We start from the raw sequence: 27,722 nt of genomic DNA on the forward strand, positions 1-27,722 counted from the left end.
AAGGATTATTCACTGGAGAAAGGATTCATCCACCCGAATCCTTACACAGTGTTGGTCAATTTAATGGCCTCTTACCTTTCAATGACCGAACTCTATGATCAATCACAGCATTGAAAACATAGTTAAATCATCAAATGCCATTACATTCGGACAGTTGGAGTTGGCAAAAGCTTTTAAATTTAACTATCAAAAGATTCATGACTCCACCCCAAGGTTCATAAACTAACTGGCTTGGTGTGGTTCTGATGCGCGATTAATTCACTCGAGAGGCTAGATCGTACTCGGGAAATAAAGGCTTTTATTCGCAACAAGAATAGAGCATACTGCTTAACAATACTATCCCAGACTGAGGGTCACTAGGAAGTGCAGTGACCTTTATACTCCTATAGGAAGGCGGAGCCAAACGGTGTGTACCACAGAACAATGCTAACAGGTGGAACACCCCAACCCTAACCCCAACAGTAACAAGAGTAACATATGTACAAGTACCCATAGTGGTAACCATCTATGGTTCACCACAGGTTCCCACAACCTCCAGGAACCTGCCTCCATCCGCAAAAGTAGTAATGAAAGGGGATATGAATTTGCGGCAGCCATTTAAATAGAGCATCCAAAGTCACTTTAAGTGAACATAGGGTCACAACCCGCCACAATGCCTGAACTAGTGAAAATGGCAGCCAGTGGGAATTGGAGAGGAAGCTTGAAGATGCAGCCCCGCATGTCTCCCTTCGTTCTCCTGACACAGCTTTGATTAGCGTTGGGAGATTAAAATTCAGCCCTACGCCACTATCTATAAAGCTAAGGATCCATACCCATTTCTCAACTTGTTCCTCAAAGACCTGTGTATGTACACCTCTGTCGCCCTATTCCTACACTCCCTTTATTATTGGACAATTTAGTTTTTATTACCTCTCCTACTAAAATGAATCATTTCATACTTTTCTATGTTGAATTTTAACAGCTTGCAAGAAGTTGCCACACTCCGGTGCCGTCTTGGGCTCCTATTTCTCCAGTCTGAAAAGCAGTTGTCCATCACCACTCGCTGCCTTTTGTCCCTGAGCCAATTTTAAGTTGGCAGCAATTACTCCTTTAATCCCAAAGGCTTTAATTTTGCTCAGAGGTCTGCTATATGGTATTTTATCAAATGACTTTTGAAAATCTGCACACACATACACAACATCAACCGCATAATGCTCCTTAAACTACTTTGTTACTTCATCACAGAACCAATATTGTACGTGCTTTTACCAGCCACTGAAATTAATAGTTGCAAAATCAGATGCAATACCTGCCTTTGTCTCAGGTGTGACCTTTTGGCAACTAAGATCTGTTACCAGAAAAATAAAAACAGAAAATAACTTTTAAAGTACTCTTCAAATACTTATCCTTCCCCTTTCAATTTTTCCCTCAGTTCTCTTCTTCTTTGTCTTATTTTCATTCCAGTGGCATTGCTTGGCATGGGGTTAGGGGGAAGGGTGGAGATGCTGGCATAGTGGTAGTATTACTGGGGCCGTGGGGGGGGTATTGGTTAGCTTAGTTGGTTGCACAGCTTGTGCACGATGCAGAGTGACGCCAACAGCCTGGGTTTAATTCCTGTATTGGGTAAGGTCATTTATGGAGGCCAAAGTTGAGGCCTTCTCAACTTTGCCCCACGCTTGAGGTATGCTGATCCTCAGGTTAAATGGCCACCAGTCAGCTCTCCCCGTCAAAGGGGAGAGCAGCCTATGGTCATCTGAGAATATGGTGACCTTTGGGCTTGAAATCTAGAGGCCCAGGTTAATGCACTGGGGGGTTGCATGGGTTCAAATCTTCCCATGGCAGCTGATGGAGTTTGAGTTCAATTAACAAAATCTGGAATTATGAAGCTATTATCAGTAATGGTGACCATAAAACTATTAATTGTTGTAAAGACCCATCTAATTCACTAATCTCCTTTAAGGAAGGAAATCTATCCCCTTGACCTAGTCTGGCCTTCATGTGACTCCGTGGAACCTGGTTGACTCTTAACTGCCCCCTGCAATGTTCAGTTCAAGGACAATCAAGGATGGGCAACAAATGCTGGCTTTGCAGCAACACCCACATCGCATGAAAGAACAAAAAAAAACTATTGAGACTTTATATTTCCGTTTGCTTCCTGTTGAAGTAAAATCTTTGTAGTCCAAATAATATGAACATAAAACCAGGCCACAAATTTTAATGCACTTTAATTCAATAGTTTACAAACTACCAGGTGAATTAAGGCACAACATACTTATTTTTTCATAAATAATCTCAACAAGTTTCCATGGGGCAGAGTTTCATCTTCCTTGCCTGAAGACTGCAATAGCCTGACAGGGTGAACTCAAATGCCCTTTACAGAACTCACCTGATTATCATTCCATTGAATTGTCGGTGCAGGCTTGATGGGCCAAATGGCCTCCTTCTGCACTGTAGGGATTCTATGAGTCCAATGAGTTTTGTAATTTTAATAAATCCTCAGAGGCAGAAGTCCCTTCACCTCCCTTTATTTACAAGTCTGATAACGGCATACAGAGTGCTTTCAGTTAGCTGTCTACACTCGGAGTAGTAGTCTTCTTACTGTGCTTACCCCAGTCCAACGCCAGCATCTACACTAGGAGTCCCAGAGGAACAGACACTCCTGGTTAAGTACAAAGCAAGAGGCTTCCTGATTAGCCCCTCAATTTGGCCCTTAATCAGGGAGTTAATATTCTAACAGGCCCACTTCAATTGCCTGATTAAAGTCATTACAGTAATGTGTGCATGATCTTCCTGCTAGACCTCTACGGGTCAATTCTCTCTTTGAATGGAAACCCAGGAAATCCTTCATTTATTACTTTTATTTGTCCTTGTGTAATTGATGACTTCTCCCATCATTATAATGTTGCCTCCCACCTATGACTTACGTCCGACTATAAATCAATAGTTACACAGACAAACCTCTGAACAATGATGAAGATTTGACCTTAAACACTCATTCACATTTGCGAGAAAAAGTGAGCAAATCTGGGCAGCCAGCCACGAATCCACCAGTGAGAGCATTGACAATCTGAGGAAAAGCCAAGTAAAATAGTGAGTCATTTTGCTGCAGAAGGTGAACCAATGGTCAAAGAGTTGCCGTGAGCTACAACTATAATTTATGCCAATCGCCTGAACAAACTATTCAACTCCAACTACCTCTTGCTCCTCAGGAAGAGGCAGCAGGAATGGGGAGGCGGTGGCCTAGTGGTATTATCACTAGACTATTAAACCAGAAACTCAGCTAATGTTCTGGGGACCCGGGTTTGAATCCCCCATGACAGATGCTGGAATCTGAATTCAGTAAACAAAAGCTGCAATGATGACCATCAAACCATTATTAATTGTTGAAAAAAAACCCAATCTGGTTCACTAATGCCCTTTAGGGAAGGAAATCTGCCATCCTTACATGATCTGGCCTACATGTAGCTCCAGAGCCACAGCAATGTGGTTGACTCTCAAATGCCCTCTGAAATGGTCTAGCAAGCTGCTCAGTTCAAGGGCAGCAAGGGATGGGCAACAGATGCTGACCAGCCAGCGATGTCCATGTCCCAGGAATAAATAACATAGAAAATGTGGGTCAGAGTAACTACAGCAGCTATAGATAATAAAGCCCAACTGACCTCCTCCTTGATCAGTGACAGAATTGTTGTGACACTATCATTAGGAATAAAAGCGCAGGCATTTCAAGCAGCTGCGATGCAAAATTAATTAAGTTCCCTCCGGTTGAAATGTTCATCCAGCTGAGAATTGATTAAATTAATAAAACATTTGGGTTAACTTCTTTTTTTTAAAAAAAACCTAGTTTCAACCTACACCACCTCAGTGCTGAGGGGAGGTGAGGGAGAGGGGATACCGGCAAGCGAAGGAAAATGGAAGAATAATCAGAATGAGGACTCAAGAGAAAGCTGCAGCAGGGATAAATACCTACTCTTTTCACATGGTTACTATCAAGTTGCTAAAATATGCTCCACTGAGTGACTGTTTCATTGAGGATGCAAGTCCAACGGAGTGAGGTCACAGCGTTTGTGACTTTGACCCTCTCCTCCTCTGACCATCCAAGGCGGTCAGTGTCCAAAATAGGCAGAACTCTCCATCCCGCAGTAATGTACATCATATTTGCTGATTATTCGATATGTTATGGCCTGGATTTACTGTTCTGCAGCTGAGGGGGAATCCATTTCTGTATTACCACTCAGCAACACTTTGCCATAATTTGGGGAGGATATGTTAATTAGCTATAGTTTGGCTATTTAACTATTTAAAATTTTCCTCTTTGCATTGCTGCAAAAGAAATATATTGCAACCTCTCCCGGGAGGGGAAAAGTAGGTGGGTACAGCTTCCCATTTTAACCCTACTCCATATTGACTGGCATTATCATCTTAGCTCCCTCTTACTTGTGAATAGTTCTCTGCACATTCCTGTGAGGACACACTAAGTTGCACTCTGCATTTGCCACTGCCTCCTGTGTTCTTTTTAGGACCTTCACAAAGATATCCATGATATCTCAGTAACAACTTGTAATGTCCTACCTACGTTAGGGGTTGTGGGTTTTACACACAAAAAAAAGCTGTGGTTTTGCACATGTAGATTCAAATTAACAAGAACAGATTTATTCTAGCGGATCTTGCCTGTACAGTGTATAAACTAAAAGTAAAACAACAGCCTCTGCAACACCCTAATGACATCACTGTCACATCATGTGATCAGCAATCTTCAACCACAACTCCTGCATACTGCTTCTCCATGGATGTATAAACCTATGAATGCACAAGGCAAAATGGTGCATTCATTTGGTGACCTAATTCCTAATTCATGGGAATTGCATGGACTCTCTACTCATTGAAGAGCCTTCATTGTTCAATTACTGATTTGCATATGAGTTTTTGATTCCAATGCACCTGGGATAGTTCCATTTTCAACTCACTGAAGTTAGTCCCCCTCCAGTTAAGTATATTTTAAGCTTCATTGCACCTTCTCTGTTTTCATAGATATTCTAACCTTGATGACATGCTGATCATTCTTCTGCAAATGTTCTCCCACTGAAACTCGTGCCACTTAGACTGCTTCATTCCCTGGAACTGATTCCAGGACCTCTTTCCTTCCTGGGAATATCGTGATCAAGAATTTGTTTTTGCAATCATGAGGCGGGCATGTTTAGCGGCATGATTGGAAAATATCATGAGAAGGCCCTAGAGGTGTTTCATGGCGGCTTAAGTACAGGACATGATCATCCCCTCCCACCATCAACGGCGGGCCACATTGCCTGCCATCCAACATCAGGAAAGTCATTATAATAAATTTGCATCACATTATAGTTCCCACGTGCTGGATTCATCACCCCACGTCAAACTCAAATCCCATGGCTGTGTGTTTTCAGAACAGCATCATTCACAAATACCATTGAAAGGTGTGCACCTGGCAGCCTGAACTTCCAGGGGAACTCAGAGGTGAGTCCACAGAACTTAATGCAGCTATCGGGAGGATCCCAATGCAAGAAAACAGCTCCGCAGATTCAGAGGGGGTGGCTCAGCGGCTTGTGGTACTGGGGCAAGGCCAGCAGTGTGGGGGCAGCGGGGTGGTGGTGGGGAGGGGGAGTTTTTGGTCCAAGCAATTGGCAAAGCATTTCAAAATTGAGCATTCTTCCACAGTTGAGACAGTTCAATAACAGTTCCATTGCCATGCTTGGAGTCTGGCTTCTGAAGCAATTATGCCCCCTCAAGCAACACAAATTCCTGCTGTTAGGAGTTTGAAAGTCAATGAAATTAACAGTGAACTTGAGATTGAAAACAAAAAATAACAAACAAGTAACAAGATTGGCAGACATCTCGAGGACCACTGAGATATGATTTGCCCAGTAACAAGATTAGCAGGCGTCAAGAGAAATTGAGGCGCAATTTATCATAGTAGAAACATTGTTTACCAGGGATTAGGGGGGTTATACAAAATAATAAATTTCTACATGCAAGGAATTTTGCAGATAGATAGCTGAATCCACAGGGTGGGTTATCAAAGTGGCTGAACAGTACCTCATTGGAGAGGAGATTAGTCTTCCATCCAACAGTCAGACAGGCCAAAAACCTCTGAGAGGCCAGCTCTATCTCTGAGCAGAGTCATGGAGTCCCATTCTATCCAACATTTAGAGCCACGACGGATTACTGAAATTCCTCTCCCAAAGATGTAGTTTCGTACCTTTACTGAACCAACAAAAGACGTTTTTCCAGACTTGGTTATCTCAGCTGTATTATGAGCTGGATTTAACTTATAGAGATACTAAAGTGGGTGTTGTTTGGGGAAAGGGATGTCTCAGTGAGTTCAGGGAACATGGGTATATTTTGGGAACAAGAAGTAATTTCAGATAAAATGGTGCATTTAGTTATTAATATATTTAACTGTCAAAGTCTGTATTAGTTTTTCTTGCTGCATATTTTCCTTTTCTTTTGCTTTAATTAATACTCTTTCTTAACACAACGTCTGGTCTGGTGCCTCACTGGGTTGTACATTGTTCCTCACATTATTCACCACTAAGAACCAGTATATCAAGTTTTATCTGGAGTTATGGTGCTCTCTGGCCACTTGTGTCCCATTGGTGATCCCCTGGGCCTGAGGCATTCCGGCGATGGCAGCAAATCCAGCAGTCCAGGCATCTTGGTGGGCCTGGTCCAGATGGAAGTGGATGAAGTCAGAGGCCTGGGCTTACAGAGCACCTGTTGCCCCTCGGATGTACTTGTGGGTTGATCACTGAGAGATCCCACGTTAATCGTTGGTCAAATCCTGGAATTATCCAGAGGCAGAGAGAGTTAGGGCTGCCGTGACCTTCACTGCCACAGGGAATGGGTGCCTTCCTCCTCCACGTGGCGTGAGGTCTGCAAGGACGTGGCAGAAGTACTGCACTGTCTCCGTGTTCAGGCAGAGTCTTTGGCAGCACATAGTGTCCGACAGCTCATTGTAGGGCATGCGGGCCCTGTACACCCAAGGTCTCCTTCTCGGGAGTCTGCGACCCTCCTCCTCCTCGGCCTGATGGGCGGTGGGGTCTTCAGCCTGACCAGTGACCTCCTGTTGTACTGGCACAGGCTCCAGCCTGGGTTGGGTTTCTCGGAGTCAGTGATATCTGTCTGCCTCCAGAGCAGTAATCAGGATAATCACCAGCTCCACTGGCTCCATACCGAGATAATCTGGAAGGAATGGGAGAAAGAGAAAGAGAGACAGTCAGCTAGATGACCCATGTCATGACCCTCAATCCCTCCCAACACCCCTTGTCCTTATGATCCTGAGGCTGACAACTCAATCCCATCTCCAGCAGCCAGCGCTACCACAATTCCCTGCTACCTACAACACACCATCGCATCAACATTACTGCCCAAGCCCTTTCATAGTCACCTGTCACCTCCCGTCTGGTTGTTCCTTCCCTTCACATCAGGAGCAGTGGGGTCTTTCGTGTGTTGTGGCAGACGAAGTCTCATGTGAACCTTGAGGGATCTTGGATCCCCCAGGACAATCAGGTAACCGTAGTTGCGAGGTGCTAGTCTATCCCTCCTGATGCCCTGCATCCAACCTTTAACACTTGAGGATTCAACCCCTCATCTTGGAGAATGTGGGAAGCGGACTTTGGTGAGGGGTAAATGATGATGACCCATTAGTTGGAGGAGCAAGACTGTCAGAGATGTTAGAGGGCACAATTACTCTCTGAGGGGGAGAAAGGCAACACCACTAAGCACCGTTAATACGCAGGCTTGGTCATTCCATGATCTAATGGCAGCCATTGCACGACCGAAGAATCAAAGTTCAATAGCACATCCCATATGTTACAAGTTAGCCAGGAAGGACCTGAAGAGAGAGCTAAGGAGAGCCAGGAGGGGACATGAGAAGTCTTTGGCAGGTAGGATCAAGGAAAACCCTAAAGCTTTCTATAGGTATGTCAGGAATAAAAGAATGACTAGGGTAAGTTTAGGGCCAGTCAAGGACAGTAGTGGGAAGTTCTGCGTGGAGTCCGAAGAGATAGGAGAAACGCTAAATGAATATTTTTCGTCAGTATTCACACAGGAAAAAGACAATGTTGTCGAAGAGAATACTGAGATATAGGCTATTAGACTAGACGGGATTGAGGTTCATAAGGAGGAGGTGTTAGCAATTCTGGAAAGTGTGAAAATAGATAAATCCCCTGGGCCGGATGGGATTTATCCTAGGCTTCTCTGAGAAGCTAGGAAGGAGATTGCAAAGCCTTTGGCTTTGATCTTTATGTCATCATTGTCTACAGGAATAGTGCCGGAAGACTGGAGGCTGGCAAATGTTGTCCCCTTGTTCAAGAAGGGGAGTAGAGAAAGTCCTGGTAATTATAGACCGGTGAGCCTTACTTCTGTTGTGGGCAAAGTTTTGGAAAGGATTATAACAGATAGGATTTATAATCATCTAGAAAGGAACAATTTGATTAGGGATAGTCAGCACGGTCTTGTGAAGGGTAGGTCATGCCTCACAAACCTTATTGAGTTCTTTGAGAAGGTGACCAAAGAGGTGGATGAGGGTAAAGCAGTTGATGTGGTATATATGGATTTCAGTAAAGCGCTTGATAAGGTTCCCCACGGTAGGCTATTGCAGAAAATACGGACACATGGGATTGAGGGTGATTTAGTGGTTTGGATCAGGAATTGGCTAGCTGTAAGAAGACAGAGGGTGGTGGTTGATGGGAAATGTTCATCCTGGAGTTCAGTTACTAGTGGTGTACTGCAAGGATCTGTTTTGGGGCCACTGCTGTTTGTCATTTTTATAAATGAGCTGGATGAGGGCGTAGAAGGCTGGGTTAGTGTGGTGAACCACTGTAGTATTGTCTGTTTATGTGATATGCCTGGACACGCCCCTGCTGCCTCAATCCGGGGCTCCACCCTTCTCTGGGTATAAAGGTGACTGCTCTCCGCCCCTTTTGCCTCAGTTCGGATTAGCTATCGGTTCGGCTGTGCTCCAGTTCTTTCATTAATAAAAGACTGTTATTTCGCAACAACGAGTGTTTCCGTAATCAATGGTGCATCAATTTTATTAACGAAAGTTTTTGGGATGGAGCAACTCTTAAAACCTGATAAATTGGACTTGGACCCCCAGGCTGTTGGGGCCTCAAACTGTTTTGATCACTGGCTGTGCTGCTTCGAGACCTTCATCGCCTCCTCCTCCGCCGTCGTCGTAACCGACATCGACAAACTACACGTGCTCCACGCCCGCGTCAGCGCCCACGTCTTCGCGATAATCTGAGACACGGAAACTTACCATGAGGCAATCGATCTCCTAAAGAACCAGAACAACCGGCAGCTGAATGAGGTCTACGCCAGACATCTGCTGGCCACTCGCAGACAGCAGCCGGGGAATCGACGGAACAATTCTTGCGCGAACTGCGTACACTCGGCAGAGCCTGCAACTGCAAGGCCGTTTCAGCCGCCCAAAACGCCGACGGCCTGATCAGAGATGCCTTTGTCGCGGGCATCAGGTTGACTTATATCCGGCAGCGCCTACTGGAACAAGGTGGGCTGGACCTGAAGAAAACTGTGGAGCTTGCCGGCTCGCTGGAGGTGGCTTTCCGGAATCTCGAGGCCTACACCTCCGACCACGAGGGCGCACCGTGGACACCGTGACTGCAGCCATCTCTGTACCCGGGAGGGCCGCAAACCTATGCCACGCCCCGTCCCGACACCGAACTGACCACTGCGGCAGTCTCCAGAGGCCCGAGATGCTACTTCTGCAGCCTGGAGAAGCACCCACGACGATGCTGCCCGGCGAAAGACACGGTCTGCTCTGGCTGCGGTAAGAAGGGCCATTACCTGAAAGTTTGCAGGGCAAAACTGGCCTCCAGGCCCAGCAGCGCCGCGTGCGATCCGCGGGAGACACCGTCTTCGATGCCATCGGCTGCGTGCGATCCGCAGGAGCCGCTATTTTGGACGCCATCGGCCGCGTGCGACCCACGGAGGCCGCCATCTTGGATGCCATCAGCCACGTGCAACCCACGGGAGCCGCCATCTTGGATGAGGTCAGCCGCGTGCGAGTCACGTGGGCCGCCATTTTGGGAACTGTCCACTGCGTGCGGCTCCTCGCCTAATCTGACGGTGGCCTCGGTCACGTTGGACCAGTCCAGGCTTCACCAACTCACCTGGTCTATGATGGACATCAAGGTAAACGGCCACACCACTAACTGCTTATTTGACAGTGGGAGTACGGAGAATTTTATCCACTCTAACACGGTGAGTCGCTACGCACTGCCAGTACTGCCAATGCAGCAATCAATCTCCATGGCTTCGACGTCCCAGTCGGTGAATGTCCTCGGCTACTGTGTGGCAACTCTGACTGTACGGGGCACGGTGTACAAGAAGTGCAGGCTCCTCGTGCTGCCACAGCTCTGCGCTGCCGTACTACTGGGACGAGATTTCATGTGTCACCTTGGGAGCGTCACCATGGTATATAATGGGCCTTTTCCCCCAATCTCCGTCCAAAATCCGCAGCTATTAGACCAGACCACCTGTGGTCTCTCGACCCTTAAAGTTGCCCCTCCCTTGCTCTTTGAACACCTCACCCCCGACTGCAAGCCCATTGCCACCAAAAGCAGACGGTACAGCGCTGGAGATAGAACGTTTATTAGGTCCAAGGTGCGACGCCTCCTGGGGGAGGGGATCATTGAGGCCAGTACCAGCCCCTGGAGAGCCCAAGTGGTGGTTGTTAAGACTGGGGAGAAACATCGCATGGTTATCGACTACAGTCAGACCATCAACCGATACACGCAGCTGGACGCGTATCCCCTCCCCCGCATCTCTGACATGGTCAATCAGATTGCACAATATCGGGTGTTCTCCATTATTGATTTGAAGTCTGCATACCACCAGCTCCCTATCCGCCCGGAAGACCGCCAATACACTGCCTTCGAGGCGGATGGCCGTCTCTATCACTTCCTTCGGGTCCCCTTCGGCGTCACCAATGGGGTCTCGGTTTTCCAGCGTGAGATGGACCGAATGGTGGACTAGAACGGGCTGCGGGCCACCTTCCCGTACTTGGATAACGTCACCATCTGCGGCCATGATCAGCAGGATCACGACGCCAACCTCCAAAAATTCCTCCACACCGCGGCACTCCTCAATCTGACCTATAATAAGGAGAAGTGCGTATTCCGCACACGCCGCCTCGCCATCCTTGGTTGTGTTGTGGAGAACGGGGTCATCGGCCCCGACCCCGACTGCATGCGTCCCCTCCTGGAACTTCCCCTCCCCACCATCCTCAAAGGACTGAAGCGATGCCTAGGCTTCTTCTCATACTACGCCCAGTGGGTCACCAATTATGCGGACAAAGCCCCGTCCGCTCATCAAATCCACATCTTTTCCCCTAGCAGCGGAGGCTCGGCTGGCCTTTGACCGCATCAAAGCGGATATCGCGAAGGCCACGATGCACGCCGTAGACGAATCCACCCCATTCCAGGTGGAGAGCGATGCGTCTGATTTTGCCCTAGCCGCCACTCTTAACCAGGCGGGCAGACCCGTGGCCTTCTTCTCGCGCACCCTCCAGAGCCCTGAAATTCGACACTCTGTCGAAAAAGAGGCACAAGCCATCGTGGAGGCTGTGCGGCACTGGCGCCACTACTTAGCTGGCAAACGGTTCACCCTGCTCACGGACCAACGGTCCGTCGCCTTTATGTTCAGTAACGCGCAGCGGGGCAAAATCAAGAATGATAAGATTTTGAGGTGGAGGATCGAGCTCTCCACCTACAATTACGACATTTTATACCAGCCTGGGAAGCTCAATGAACCCCCAGACGCCCTGTTCCGGGGGACCTGTGCCAGCGCGAACCTAGACTGGTTACAGACTCTCCACGATGACCTCTGCCACCCGGGGGTTACCAGGTTCTTTCACTTCATCAAGGCCCGGAACCTGCCCTATTCCATCGAGGAAGTCAGGTCTGTAACCAGGCACTGCCAAGTCTGCGCGGAGTGCAAGCCGCACTTCTATCGGCCAGACAGAGCGCACCTCATCAAAGCCACCCGCCCTTTCGAACGCCTAAGCGTTGACTTCAAAGGCCCCCTCCCCTCTTCTGACCGCAACATTTACTTCCTCAATGTCATCGATGAGTATTCGCGGTTCCCCTTCGCTATTCCCTGCCCAGATATAACCTCGGCCACGGTCATTAGGGCCCTGCACAGCCTCTTCACCCTGTTTGGTTTCCCCAGCTATATCCATAGCGACCGGGGTTCCTCTTTTATGAGTGACGAGCTGCGCCAGTACCTGCTCTCCAAAGGTATAGCCTTGAATAGGACCACCAGCTACAACCCCAGGGGGAACGGACAGGTGGAGAGGGAGAATGCGACAGTCTGGAAGGCCGTTTTATTAGCTCTCCGGTCTAAGGGTCTTCCAGTCTCCCGCTGGCAAGAGGTCCTCCCTGATGCTCTACACTCAATTAGGTCACTACTGTGCACGGCTACCAACGCCACCCCTCATGAACGAATGTTTGTTTTCCCCAGGAAGTACTCCTCGGGGACCTCACTACCGTCGTGGCTGATGTCCTTGGCCCTGTCCTGCTCCGGAAGCACGTGCGGACCCATAAATCGGACCCCCTGGTCGAAATGGTCCAACTCCTCCACGCCAACCCCCAATACACCTATGTGGCGTATCACGACGGGCGGGAAGACACAGTCTCCATTCGCGACCTGGGACCCGCAGGTACTACGTCCCACGGCCCCTCACCCCCAGCTCCCAACGTTGCCCATGATGCACCAGAGTCGCAGCACACTCATCTAGCCCCTGTGTACGGCACGCCTGAGCCTCCACACACCCTGCAGTCTGAAGGCGCTATGGACGGCTTCACCTATTATGGACTGGCGTCTGACTCATCACCGCAGCTTCCTGAACCGGCATCACGGCCGACACTGCGGCGTTCGCAGCGGCAGATCAAGCCCACGGAGAGACTGAACTTGTAATTCTGTGACTGTTGTTCTACCACCTCGCCCCCGCCGAATGTTTTTTAAACAGGGGGTGAATGTGGTGAACCACTGTAGTATTGTCTGTTTATGTGATATGCCTGGACACGCCCCTGCTGCCTCAATCCGGGGCTCCGCCCTTCTCTGGGTATAAAGGTGACTGCTCTCTGCCCCTTTTGCCTCAGTTCAGATTAGCTATCGGTTCGGGTGTGCTCCAGTTCTTTCGTTAATAAAAGCCTGTTATTTTGCAACAACGAGTCTTTGCGTAATCAATGGTGCATCAGTTAGTAAATTTGCGGATGACACTAAAGTTGGTGGAGTTGTGGACAGTGCGGAAGGATGTTGCAGGTTACAGAGGGACATAGATAAGCTGCAGAGCTGGGCTGAGAGGTGGCAAATGGAGTTTAATGCGGAAAAGTGTGAGGTGATTCACTTTGGAAGGAGTAACAAGAATACAGAGTACTGGGCTAATGGTAAGATACTTGGTAGTGTGGATGAGCAGAGAGATCTCGGTGTCCATGTGCATAGATCCCTGAAAGTTGGCACCCAGGTTGATAGGGTTGTTAAGAAGGCGTACAGTGTGTTAGCTTTTATTGGTAGAGGGATTGAGTTTCGGAGCCATGATGTCACGTTGCAGCAGTACAAAACTCTGGTGCGGCTGCACTTGGAGTACTGCGTACAGTTCTGGTCGCCGCATTATAGGAAGGATGTGGAAGCATTGGAAAGGGTGCAGAGGAGATTTACCAGGATGTTGCCTGGTATGGTGGGAAGGTCTTATGAGGAAAGACTGAGTGACTGGGGCTGTTTTAGTTAGAGAGAAGAAGGTTAAGAGGTGACTTAATAGAGGCATACAAGATGATCAGAGCATTAGATAGGGTGGACAGTGTAAGCCTTTTTCTTCAGATGATGATGCCTAGCACAAGGGCACATGGCTTTAAATTGAGGGATGATAGATATAGGACAGATGTCAGAGGTAGGTTCTTTACTCAGTAGTAAGGTCGTGGAATGCCCTGCCTGCAACAGTATTGGACTCATCAACATTAAGGGCATTTAAAGGGTCATTGGATAAACATATGGATGATATTGGAATAGTGTAGGTTAAATGGGCTTTAGTTTGGTTTCACAGGTCGGCGCAACATCAAGGGCTGAAGGGCCTGTACTGCGCTGTAATGTTCTATGTTCTATGTTCATATCTCCCCCGCTATAATCTCTGAGGGAAGCCAGCAGCTGTAAACAAAAAGCCTCTTCAAACTTTCTGAGCTTTGAGCTGCTTTTACTGGAGACAAGTTGAGGAATAGACTGTGCAGTGAGAAGATCTTAAGAAAGACAGGTTACATATTTGCTTTGGGCTGTGAAGAGGCTTTAAAACAGAAAAACATCAGGCTTCAAGGCAACATAAACCAACCGTGACCCCTATCCAGGGGGAGACCCCCTGACCTGGCTCCCTCAACTCCGGACCGACCCTCCCACCCAACTCCCTTTGAAGGGTCCCCTCCTCAGTGTCTGACTAGAAGTTACTTTTTCTTTGTGCACCCGGGCTCAAGGCAGAGAACGGTAATCACCCCCTTTCCCCCTCTCAGAGTCCATGGCGCTTAGTCCACATTTTGAAAGAGCAGTAGCAATTTGCCCTCGCGTGACATGATACTGGGGGGCAGGAAGATGCAGTGAGGCTGGAACATCTGACATCAACCTCATTAATGAGATTAAAATTAATTCAAAAGCATTTAAATCAGGTTTTCACCCTTTCTGTGGGTGGCACGGTGGCACAGTGGTTGGACTGCTGCCTCACAGCACCAGGGACCTGAATTTGATTCCCGGCTTGGATGACTGTCTGTGTGGAGTTTGCACATTCTCCCCGTGTCTGCGTGGGTTTCCTCCGGGTGCTCCGGTTTCCTCCCACAGTCCAAAGTTGTGCAGGTGAGGTTGATTGGCCATGCTAAATTTCTCTTTAGAGTCCTGGCATGTGTAGGTTAGAGGGATTAGCTGGGTAAATATGTGGGGCTGTGGGGTAGGGCCTGGGGTGGGAATGTTGTCAGTGCAGACTCGATGGGCCAAATGGCCTCCTTCTGCACTGTAGGTTTCTGTGCGTGAACCTTATTATTATTTTTTGAATTTATTTGTGGGACATAGAATCATAGAATCCTACAGTGCAGAAGGAGGCCATTCAGCCCATCGAGTCTGCACCGACCACAATCCCACCCAGACCCTATCCCCATAACCCCATGCATTTACCCTAGCTAGTCCCCCTGACACTAAGGGGCAATTTAGCATGGCCAATCCACCTAACCCGCACATCTTTGCACTGTGGGAGGAAACCGGAGCACCCGGAGGAAACCCACGCAGACACGGGGAGAATGTGCAAACTCCACACAGACAGTGACCCAAGCCAGGAATCGAGCCCGGGTCCCTGGCGCTGTGAGGCAGAAGTGCTAACCATTGTGCTACCGTGCCGATATATCTCTGACTCTGGGGTTGGAGTCGGAGGGTCCGGGGGAGGCAGGGGAATTACCATTCAGAACTTCAAACTTCCCAGGCAATTGCAAAGGGTTCTTGCACTGGGAATTCCAGGGGTCTCATAACATATTTTCCAGGGTATGTCCAGTCCCTGACCATCCAGAGATCAGACAAACTGTGTCAATGTGTTGTAGGGAATGATAAATCCTGGTGGGCAGGTGACACCTTCCTCCTGTGAAATCAAAGTCGTCTTTGGAAGACAATCTGCCTAATAGTCCATCTCATGGGACAAAATTGAAGATATCCTCAATGTGAATCCTATTCCACAGCTGAAATTGCCGACTGCAAACATTCCCAGCCCCCGTGACAATATATATCCGCCCACTGTGCTGTGGGTAAATTCAGTTTCTCTGGGAGACACAATGCTTTCAGAAGCAAATGGAAAGTTGCTACTGCTGCTGATAAAAACAAAGCTTTTAAAACTTTCAGAGGCAGCCATTCTTTATAGGAAGGGAGACACCCCTTGGACTGCAGCCAGCAGGCAGGAAATGACCCGCTTTGATGTCTGATTGACACGGCCTCTGAGCTGTACTGCGGTGCATGCTCAGTGAGATGCGACAGGAAATCTGCAGGCAACAGAAACCTTCCTACACGACTCCCCGGTCATGGTCCCTTGGCTTTGCTTCCCCAAAATGGGCTGCAAAATGGAAGAAAATAGAAGCAGTAACATGTAGAATTATAAGCTCAGGTATCACATCTGAGGAAGTAACTACCAAACCAACAAGAAAATTGTCTCAAAAACAGGAAAGGGTTTGGACTTAGAATAACACAAGTAACCTTTTTGTTTAGAAAAAGTTTTGAATTCACTCATAACCGCACCCACGTAGTTTTAGTAGAGTCCAACCTATGTTTGCCAAACACATTTACGTTGATATGACACTTGTACAGACCAAAAAGTAAAGTCCCAGTCCATTCTCTGCTCAGGGTATGTTGCTGTGAGGACCTGCCTAACTCTACAACACTCCCTGACCACATTAAAGGCATTCTTCCTTCACCGCCTATGTTGATAATCATTTATCTCCATGTGTGATACGTGAACAAATATGTGGCACATACTTATTAGGCTTAGAAATTAGATGTGCCGCAAAGGCCGATCAACCTTTAATTAAGAAGGCTACCAAGACTGGAATTCAATGTAAACTTGATTTGAAGGATTTTCTCTGCCCCTTGATGGTGGGCTTGGAGTCGGGTTGGGGGTGGGGTGGAGTGGGGTGGGGGGGAGTGGAAGAATCAGGGGGGGAAGCCATTTCAGCGTGGCTCCCCAATGCTCTCCTGACACTGGGGATCCCGATCAGTTGCCCACATCACATAGGCAGGCAGCCAAATGAGGTGATTGAGACTGACCCTGTGGGCCGGCAGATCAGTCCCCATCACATACAGAGGCTGCTATCTCCATGGACGTAGCTTCCAGGAAGGGGAGTGGGGCTATCGGAATAGGAGGCTCCATGTCCCCTATTGAGGGCGCCCTCTGACCTACATGATGCACCCAGAGGGGTTGCCCCTCCATTTTGACGGGCCTGACATCTCCCCCCCCCCCCCCCCCCCCGCCCCCTCCTCATAATTTTAACTTGGAATATGTGCTTCTGCGCGGACCTCCATGTTGGTGTGCTCTGCCTGAGCAACACTTATTCCTCCTGGTTTGTCTGCCAATGCCCCAGAACTGTTGATTGGGCTGGCAACATGGAGAACTTGTCTACCATCCTCGCTCAACAGCGATCATGGAGCTGGCCAATGAGGAGGCAATGGGAAGATTATGCTGTCCTCAGGAATGGGCTTGGGATCCCCATCTTGTACCAGGATCCTGAAGCGTGAGGGAAAATTCACCCAAAACACTCAAGAGTTAATATTGGATAAGAATAGAAATTGTGAGGAGAAAATCCAGAGAAGAAGTCCGTGAAGCACATTCCTATATATGGCTGGCGCAAATCTACTGAATGTACAAAGGCTGCATATGAAACAGGAACACACATGCCACAGGGAAAGAGAGGAAGAACTTCTCATAGAATCCCAACAGTACAGAAGGAGACCATTCAGCCCATCGAGTCTGCACCAATTCTCCGACAGAGCATCTTTTACCCAGGCCCACCCCCTGCCCTATTCCCGTAACCCCACACATTTATCCCCCGAATCCCTCTAACGTACACATCTTGGGACACTAAGGGGTAATTTAGCATGGCCAATCCGTGGGAGGACTGTGGGAGCACCCGGAGGAAACCCACGCAGACATGGGGAGAACGTGCAGACTCCGCACAGTGTCCCAAGCCAGGAATCGAACCTGGATCCCTGGCGCTGTGAGGCAGCAGCGCTAACCACTGTGCCACCATGCTGCCCTAGTTTGCCCAGTCTAGACAAGGATAATTGCAGTACCGTTGATACATGCTCCTCTAATCTCCAGATTTATACTTTGTCTGACGCTATAACTGCACTGATACTGCCACCGGTGCTTTCCCACCTTTGTTTTTTCTGTGCTTCATCCATACTGACGACACACGCAGGAAATTGAATCCTGTAATGCTTTCTCAAAGCTGTTGTCCATTATTATCAGGTTTGAAAATTTCACAGTGGGAGTGAAAGCAAAAAGTCAGACAATGCAAGTAATTGGGAGTTCGATTTTGAAGAGAAACAAAATTACTTGCACTTTTCAAAACATGCTGTAAAGTGACAGATAAATATCTTTGGAAAAAAATGAGTGTAAATTCCAGTGGAGAGCTATGCTCAAAGCGGATCAGAGATAAGGCCACAACATTGTAGCACCAGTACTCTCAGCTGCTTTGGTTGATGAATTTATCCTAATCATGCATTAAGCCTGTGTCTTTTGGTATTTTAAAAAAAGTAGGAGTGGCAACCACTAAGTAGAGTAAGAGAAAAACTAGTTATTAACCATAATAACTATTTACAGGGAATGAGGATGAGGCTACGGAATGCTTCGACTCCAAATTCTAGACTGTCTGGGAGAGCCCGCATTCCGCCCCAGGATTCCAACATTTTGGTCTGATTGGCCAATGGGTCACATTACGGGGAGGCGATGGCCGAGTGGTATTATTGCTAGACTATTACTCCATAAACTCGGCTAATGTTCTGAGGACCCGGGTTCAAATCTCACCACGGCAGATGGTGGAATTTGAATTCAATTAAAAAATCTGGAATTAAAAACCTACTGATGACCATGAAACCATTGTCGATTGTTGGAAAAACCCATCTGGTTCACTAGTGTCCTTTGGGGAAGGAAATCTGCCGCCCTTACCTGGTCTGGCCTACGTGTGACTCCAGAGCCACAGCAATGTGGTTGACTCTCAACTGCCCTCTGAAATGGCTTAGCAAGCCATTCAAGGGCAACTAGGGATGGGCAATAAATGCTGGCCCTGCCAGCGATGCCCATGTCCCACGAATGAATAATAACCCTCCGAAGCCTTGCCCCTTAAAGGGGCTCACTACTACAGGTATCAAATCAGGAATGCCATATTTTGGCCTGAAGTCAGTCATGTGATGTACTGTCCCTATGAATTTGCGACAGCGAATGGCCAATAGCTTTGAGTTAACACTGGACCAGAGCCATGGGAAACATCAAAAGCTTTACTCCGGTCTCTGGGCTCCACAAGCAACATCACAGGCAAGCTACACGTGTGCTGTAAAAGAACCATGTGCCCATTGTAAAAATATTGCAACAAGGGTACCGGAGACCCACTCCCCCCAACACCCCATGGTGAGACCACCCACAATCCAGCTGGCTGCCCTTGTATCAGTTTATCGCTGGGAGCAGTGTTAATTGCTCTGAGGCAAGTCAATCGGATGGCTGGCAGGTCTATATTTCCCGGCAAGAGTGGTGCTGACTGCTGGGACTATAGGCAGCCCCAACAAAGGGGAGGTAAGTCTGGTGTATCATTGGCGCTAGGTTGGCAAGCCCTGATGAGGGGTAGGAGCGTTGGAGGAGGTCGGGCAGGGAGAGGGTAAAGGCAGAAGCATGACCTTGGGGGTGGGAGTGTCTCGGATGGGCTAACAGGATCTGAAAGGGAAGATCCACTCCACCCACATGCCCCAACCCAGCCTGTGAAGCTAAAGCTGCCAGGCTTCCTGCCAGGAGTGGGCCTCCCTCGCCATGGGTAAAATGCAGGTGGGCTGGAGGAGGCCCATTAACTGGCCACTCAAGGGTCTCAAAAGGCTAACGTTCCAGAGAGGTTGGGGTGCTTGGGTAAGCGGCAGGAAGGCCACCTGAGAATTTCACAAGCCCTCCCTCTGCCTTCAAATCCGCTTGTTGTGGAGATGCCGGCGTTGGACTGGGGTAAACACAGTAAGAAGTTTAACAACACCAGGTTAAAGTCCAACAGGTTTATTTGGTAGCAAAAGCCACACAAACTTGTGTGGCTTTTGCTACCAAATAAACCTGTTGGACTTTAACCTGGTGTTGTTAAACTTCTTACTGTTCAAATCCGCTGGCAGGTGAGTGTAAAATCCAGACCCATGAGATAGGCATTGCTGTACGAGAAAAGACCAAGGTTAATCTAAATTATCTTCTACCATCCTGGTAACGGCATGATAGAATAACAATGGAGGTGTTGACTAATCATAATAATTGATCTCGATCCACTAGTGTACAAAAGACCCCGGTAGACATGAGGTGAGGAAAATGCCTGTGGTGGAAATCAAGTTTATTTTCTTTGTCCATTATTTTACCGTTCTTATCTTTAAAGAAATTCCTACATTTGTTCTTTAAAGATTTTGTTTAGAAATCCTTTGGTTCAGATTGTTGGATACAGTATAAGAATAATTTGAGACATAGAATACAGTGAGTGTCGGTATTGACAGGTGATATGGGACCAATAATTTCCTGCACTTGCTGTATTCTATGTCTCAAATTATTCTTATACTGTATCCAACAACCTGGACCAAAGGATTTCTAAACAAAATCTTTAAAGAACAAATGCAGGAATTTCTTTAAAGATAAGAACGGTAAAATAATGGACAAGGAAAATAAATTTGATGATTTTTATTTCTTTTATATCCGTTTTTACTATATTTCATTCAATGTCTTTCACACAGCTAAATGTTCCAAAGTGCTTTACAAAAGGGTGGTAGGCATTGAGTGGGAGGTGAAGGAGAGGTTACAGGAGATGACTAAATGTACCATTCTCTCTCTCAAACTTTCCACATCCTGACGTTTTGTCTGCTCCTGGAGCTAATTGTTCCTGGAACAGCTCGCTAGCCTGTCACCAGGGGCTTATAGCTTGAGGGACATTATACCACAACAAGCATAGCCACACAAACTAAGGGGCAATTTAGCACGGACAATCCACCTAATCTGCACATCTTTGGACTGTGGGAGGAAACCGGAGCACCTGGAGGAAAGCCACACAGACATGGGGAGAATGTGCAAACTCCACACAGACAGTCACCCGAGGCCGGAATTGAACCCGCGTCCCTGGCGCTATGAGGCAGCAGTAATAACCATTGTGCCACCGTGCCACCCATATGAAGTTACTGTGAAAAATCCCCAAGTTGTCACACTCCAGCGCCTGTTCGGGTACACTGAGGGAGAATTTAGCGTGGTCAATCCACCTAACCAGCACATCTTTGGACTAAGGGAGGAAACTGGAGCACCCGGAGGAAACTCACGCAGGCACGGGGAGAACGTGCAAACTCCACACAGTCAGACTCCCAAGGCAAGAATTGAACCTGGGTCCCTGGTGCTGTGAGGCAGCAGTGCTAACTACTGTGCCACCCCAAATGTACCATTGAAGAAGTATATTTGAGGAGATTATTGAAAGAAAATAATAGCACATCATTTCTGAGAGCAGGATAGATAGGGGGTAAATCAGATGCCATTTATAAAATGGAAATTACAAATGAAATTGTCATTAGAGGAAGTGAATAAATATTCAGCGCTCCTTAGTGCTGCTTAAGTATTCAGAAGCCAAGAGAACAGCGTGAACAATCACAAAATGCTGTCGGAATTGATGGTAGATGGAGGGAAGCTCAGGCTTAAATGTTTTGCGAGTCAATATCGCACAGAATCAGAAGACTGGGGAACAGCTGATGTTCGCTAGCATGGAAAAGGTCAGAATTATCATCTTACGGGTCATAGGTCCGTTCGCTTGACAGCTATTATGGGTAAAGTATTGCAGCCAATTATAAATGGAGACATTCAAGAGCATTTAACAAAAGTGAAGACAATTATTTGAAAGCAATGTGGGCTTATTAAAGGCCAGGCAAGTTTATTAGACATTTCTGAGGATGTGACGGTACTGGTAGATAATGGCAATGAGGTGCTTGATATGGCTCATCAGAAAGCACCTCATTAAATGATTTGCAACAGATCTGTGGCTATAGAAAAGCTCTTGATTAAATAATAAGTCAGGCTCAGAAACAGTAGGGGTGTAATCAATGCTGGAAATTGAAGTTGGATAGCTCTGACCTATACAGGCCTGAACTGATCAGTACATTTCTCTGACAGACATCCACCAAAACCTTCTCTGCACTACTTACTGCAGGCACCAACCTACCCGCTATCGCCCGCATTATCATAAAGAACAAAGAAAACTACAGCACAGGAACAGGCCCTTCGGCCCTCCAAGCCTGCACCGACCATGCTGCCCGACTGAACTTAAACCCCGTACCCTTCCGGAGACCATATAAAGAACAAAGAAAGACCGAGAAGAATTTGGTACCGGCCTATCCTAATATTTTTAAAATAACGTTGAAGGAGGTAACAAGAGCAGAAGGTTGACATTTTCAGGTGATAGTTGTGTGGGGAAGTCGGATGATGAAAGAAAGGAAGAAATGCATCGATAAAGTTAAAGTTTATTTATTTATTAGTCACAAGTAAGGCTTACATTAACACTGCAATGAAGTTACTGTGAAATTTCCCTAGTTGCCACACTCCGGCATCTGTTCGGGTCAATGCACCTAACCAGCACATCTTTCAGACTGTGGGAGGAAACCGGAGCACCCGGAGGAAACCCACACAGACACAGGGAGAACATGCAAACATCTCACAGACAGTGAGGGAATTGAACCCCGGTGCCTGGTGCTGTGAGACAGCAGTGCTAACCACTGTGCCACCGTGCCGCCCAAATTTCCCAAATGGCTTGACGTGAGAAACATTGGCTGGTCGTGTTTGAAAACAAGATGGCAAAAATAAAGAAATGTTATTGAATAAGATAAACTCGGAAAGGATATTTGGAGATAACAGAGAGTCAAACATTGAATGTAGATTAATACAGCAGAGGAGCAGTTATAATGGCAATTCAGAACACAATTAGATTCACAGATCATTCTGGGCGGCACAGTGGCACAGTGGTTAGCACTGCTGCCTCACAGCACCAGGCACCCAGGTTCGATTCCGGCTTTGGGTCACTGTCTGTGTGAAGTCTGCACATTCTCTCCGTGTCTGCATGGGTTTCCTCCGGGTGCTCCGGTTTCCTCCCAAAGTCCAAAGATGTGCGAGTTAGGGGGATTGGCCATGCTAAATTAACCCTTCTTGTCAGGGGGACTAGCTAGGGTAAATACGTGGTGTTGCGGGACTAGGGCCTGGGTGGGATTGTTGTCGGTTCAGGTTCAATGGGCTGAATGGCCTCTTTCTGCACTGTAGGGACTCTATGATTCTAACATTTAACTTAGGCGATAAAACTGATATACATGTCTGCTGCATCATTACCACAATCACCATCTATAGAATGTATACTTATTCTGCAAACCTTCCTTCATGTTATGTACTTTAGAATGTGCTTTTCTACCAATGTTACCATTGTAACTGACTACGGTAGCATTTCCCATTCAATATTTCAATGTCAACTATCACGAGCTAGTTATAGGTTCTGGTCAACAGGTGGCTCTGTATAATGCATTTCTGAAATCACTCTTTTAATTCCATTGCCAGTTTCAAAATATATATATTTTAAATGTATTCATCAAACAAATGCATGTTAACAATATTTAGGACTGAATAACTTTTTTTTATTCTTAAGTTGGTCTTATTAAAATCGAGCATTACAGGATGCCTTGTTATTCTTACCCTATGGAAGTAAGCGACCCAGTGGTCAGTGTGGCACCATGTTTTCAGTTCTCTACCCAAGGGCAGGTCTGACCCACTGCACAATAATCTCCACCACAGGTAGGGTGAGGAGGCAGGTACCAAATCCACCCCAGTCAGAATGGGGAGCAAATCCCATGCTGCAGGCACCAATCTGGTCCACATCGGCCAATTCACTCAACCTGCTGCAGAAGATGTCTGACTTGCTGGGCCAACCAGCACTTTCCCATACATGTTATAGCCTGGAGCTACAGACAGTGATGGTGGAGTGTAGCCAGATCCAAAGGTTTTGTAGCCGAATGGCTAACAGCAAAGCATGATGGGAAAAGTAGTCAACCTTACACAACGCAAGGTCTGTGAAACAGCTTGTTTTTGCAAGCAAGTGTGAGAAGATGCGCTCAACATGAAATCGCAGCGGTTACTAAGACAGATCAAGGCCAGCAGATATGTAGTGTTTTTGCAAAGCTCGCACTGAGGAAAACAGGTAACTGGTCACCCATGAACGTGGCAAAAAAAACTTTCTGGATGCTGGAAGAAACTGGATAAAAGGGAGAAGTTAGCAGGTTCAGCAGCGAGACCTGCAGGATCAACCATCGCGTAAGAAGACTACCCGGAGTGCGGAACTCAGAGAAGAAGAAGACCCATTGGAGAGAGGCTGGTCACCTCCCCTTTCAATGGGTGATATTTGACTCCAAGTCTTGTGAATCATTGCAACTAACAAATAATCCGTACTTTAACAAGTGAATTTTAAAAATTTATTTATTCGTGGGAGATGGGACTTCGCTGGCTGGTCAGCATTTATCGCCCATCCCTAGTTATTCTTGGAGGGCAGTTGAGAGTCAACCACATTGCTGTGACTCTGGAATCACATGTAGGCCAGACCAGGTAAGGGCAGATTTCCTTCCCTAAAGGACATTAGTGAACCAGATGGGTTTTTCCGACAATCAACAAAGGTTTCATGGTCATCAGTAGATTCTTAATTCCAGATTTATTTTATTGAATTCAAATTCCACCATCAGCCGTGGTGGGATTCGAACCTGGGTCCCCAGAGCATTAGCCGCGTTTCCAGATTAATAGTCTAACGATAATATCACTCGGTCATCGCCTCCCCCAAATGAAGAGTAGTTCAGTGTTTATCTACTGTTTTAAATATTAATAAAGAATAAGTTGTACGATATATCTCGTGTCAGAGTTTCTTTGTCCACCGCATCAGGGAATAACCTAGTTCGAGAGTCAACAAGAGGCTCCAGTTTCTTTCCATCATTCAGTTGATCAGGAATCTCTCCCACTTTTAGCACCTGCCATTGGCAAATGCTGGGAGGATTTACAAGTTGACACTCAACTTGTTTGGTTTCACTTTTAATGCATCTTCCTTGGCCAGCAGGTCCCAAAGCGGGACTCGAACCTAGAGCTTCCTGCTGAGAGGCAATGAAACCATCCTTTGTCCTCAAGGGGCCTCTTCCTTATATTCTAACAATATTCTACACTAATAGTGCTTGTTGGACTATTTCAAGCTGCATGAAAGAAGGTGCCCCTAATTAAATCTAATTTTAATGTAACATATTACAAAACAAATGCTTAAAAACTATCGAATGATGGTCCCAGGCAAAGGCTGACATTTTTCAATATTTTTGGAGAATGAATTGTACAGCTGCGGAAGACTGGAGTGACAATGAGGAAGAAATCCAATTCGCTGTCACCCATTTTGTGCCTGAAGGAAGGGTAGCGGTGGCTTGACAATCAGGAGAAGGGGTGGAGAACTAGGCCTCTCCTTTGATGGCCTACTCGATGTGATATTTGGTTGGGCCTGCAAACCAGCCAGCAGCTTATCACTTTAAAAACCGGCTTAAATAGCCAAATAGCCCTCAGGGGTGGCACGGTGGTTAGCACTGCTGCCTCACTGCGCCAGGGACCCGGGTTTGATTTCTGGCTTGGGTCACTGTCTGCGTAGAGTCTGCACATTCTCCCCGTGTCTGTGTAGGTTTCCTCCGGGTGCTCCGGTTTCCTCCCACAGTCCAAAAGACGTGCTGGTTAGGTACATTGGCCGTGCTAAATTCTCCCTCAGTGTACCCGAACAGGCGCCCGAGTGTGGCAACTCGGGGATTTTCACAATAACTTCATTGCAGTGTTACCGTAAGCCTACTTGTGACACTAATAAATAAACATTAAAGACCCTTAATTGAAACTCAGCCTTTGTTTAATGTTCCGTGGGGCTGCCAACCCACCAGGACTTTATCTGGAATCTCCAGAAATGATAAAGCTGAATGACCTGCACACAACCCAAGAGAAAAATCATAAGCATTAAGAGAAAATATTTTTGTTCATTTTCTTTCGCATAAAATCTCCATCCTTCTTCGTGGCTGGGATTCTCCGGTGCTGCTGTAATGGAGTTTTGGCTGGAATGCCAAATTCTCCGTTCTCACTTGCAGGGTGGTGGACACAGACAAGATTAGAGAATTTGAGTGGGAGGATGTTTTCACTCGTGGGAGAATGTAGGACCAGAGGGCACGGTTGCAGAATGTAGGGGTTTTCATTTAAGGCAGATTTGAGGAAGAATTCCTTGTCTCAAAAAGCGGTGTATCTTTGGAATTCTTTACCCTATTGAATGATGGTGCCAGGCAAAGGCTGCCGTTTTTCAATATTTTGAGAGAATAAATTGTACAGTTATTTCGATAGGAAACTGGTGGCCGAGCCCTCAAACATTTCCAAAGCTGAGATTGATCGGTTTTCAATCAGTTGGGGAATTAAGGATTACAGGGAGATGGCAGGAACATAGAACATAGAACATAGAACATTACAGCGCAGAACAGGCCCTTCGGCCCACGATGTTGCACTGACCAGTTAAAAAAAAAACTGTGACCCTCCAACCTAAACCAATTTCTTTTCGTCCATGAACCTATCTACGGATCTCTTAAACGCCCCCAAACTAGGCGCATTTACTACTGATGCTGGCAGGGCATTCCAATCCCTCACCACCCTCTGGGTAAAGAACCTACCCCTGACATCGGTTCTATAACTACCCCCCCTCAATTTAAAGCCATGCCCCCTCGTGCTGGATTTCTCCATCAGAGGAAAAAGGCTATCACTATCCACCCTATCTAAACCTCTAATCATCTTATATGTTTCAATAAGATCCCCTCTTAGCCGCCGCCTTTCCAGCGAAAACAATCCCAAATCCCTCAGCCTCTCCTCATAGGATCTCCCCTCCATACCAGGCAACATCCTGGTAAACCTCCTCTGCACCCTCTCCAAAGCCTCCACATCCTTCCTGTAATGTGGGGACCAGAACTGCACACAGTACTCCAAGTGCGGCCGCACCAGAGTTGTGTACAGTTGCAACATAACGCTACGACTCCTAAATTCAATCCCCCTACCAATAAACGCCAAGACACCATATGCCTTCTTAACAACCTTATCTACTTGATTCCCAACTTTCAGGGATCTATGCACACATACACCTAGATCCCTCTGCTCCTCCACACTATTCAAAGTCCTCCCGTTAGCCCTATACTCAACACATCTGTTATTCCTACCAAAGTGAATTACCTCACACTTCTCCGCATTAAACTCCATCCGCCACCTCTCGGCCCAACTTTGCAACCTGTCTAAGTCTTCCTGCAAACTACGACACCCTTCCTCACTGTCTACCACACCACCGACTTTGGTGTCATCAGCAAATTTGCTAATCCACCCAACTATACCCTCATCCAGATCATTAATAAATATTACAAACAGCAGTGGCCCCAAAACAGATCCCTGAGGTACACCACTTGTAACCGCACTCCATGATGAATATTTACTATCAACCACCACCCTCTGTTTCCTATCCGCTAGCCAATTCCTGATCCAATTTCCTAGATCACCCCCAATCCCATACATCTGCATTTTCTGCAGAAGCCTACCATGGTGAACCTTATCAAACGCCTTACTAAAATCCATATATACCACGTCCACTGCCTTGCCCCCATCCACCTCCTTGGTCACTTTCTCAAAAAACTCAATAAGGTTAGTAAGGCACGACCTACCTGCCACAAAACCATGCTGACTATCACCTATCAATTCATTACTCTCCAAATAACTATAAATCCTATCCCTTATAATTTTTTCCAACATCTTGCCGACAATAGAAGTGAGACTCACCGGTCTATAATTCCCGGGGAAGTCTCTGTTCCCCTTCTTAAACAATGGGACAACATTCGCTAACCTCCAATCTTCTGGTACTATACCAGAG

This window comes from Mustelus asterias, chromosome 13 (genome assembly GCF_964213995.1).
Source record: "Mustelus asterias chromosome 13, sMusAst1.hap1.1, whole genome shotgun sequence".
NCBI lineage: Eukaryota > Metazoa > Chordata > Chondrichthyes > Carcharhiniformes > Triakidae > Mustelus > Mustelus asterias.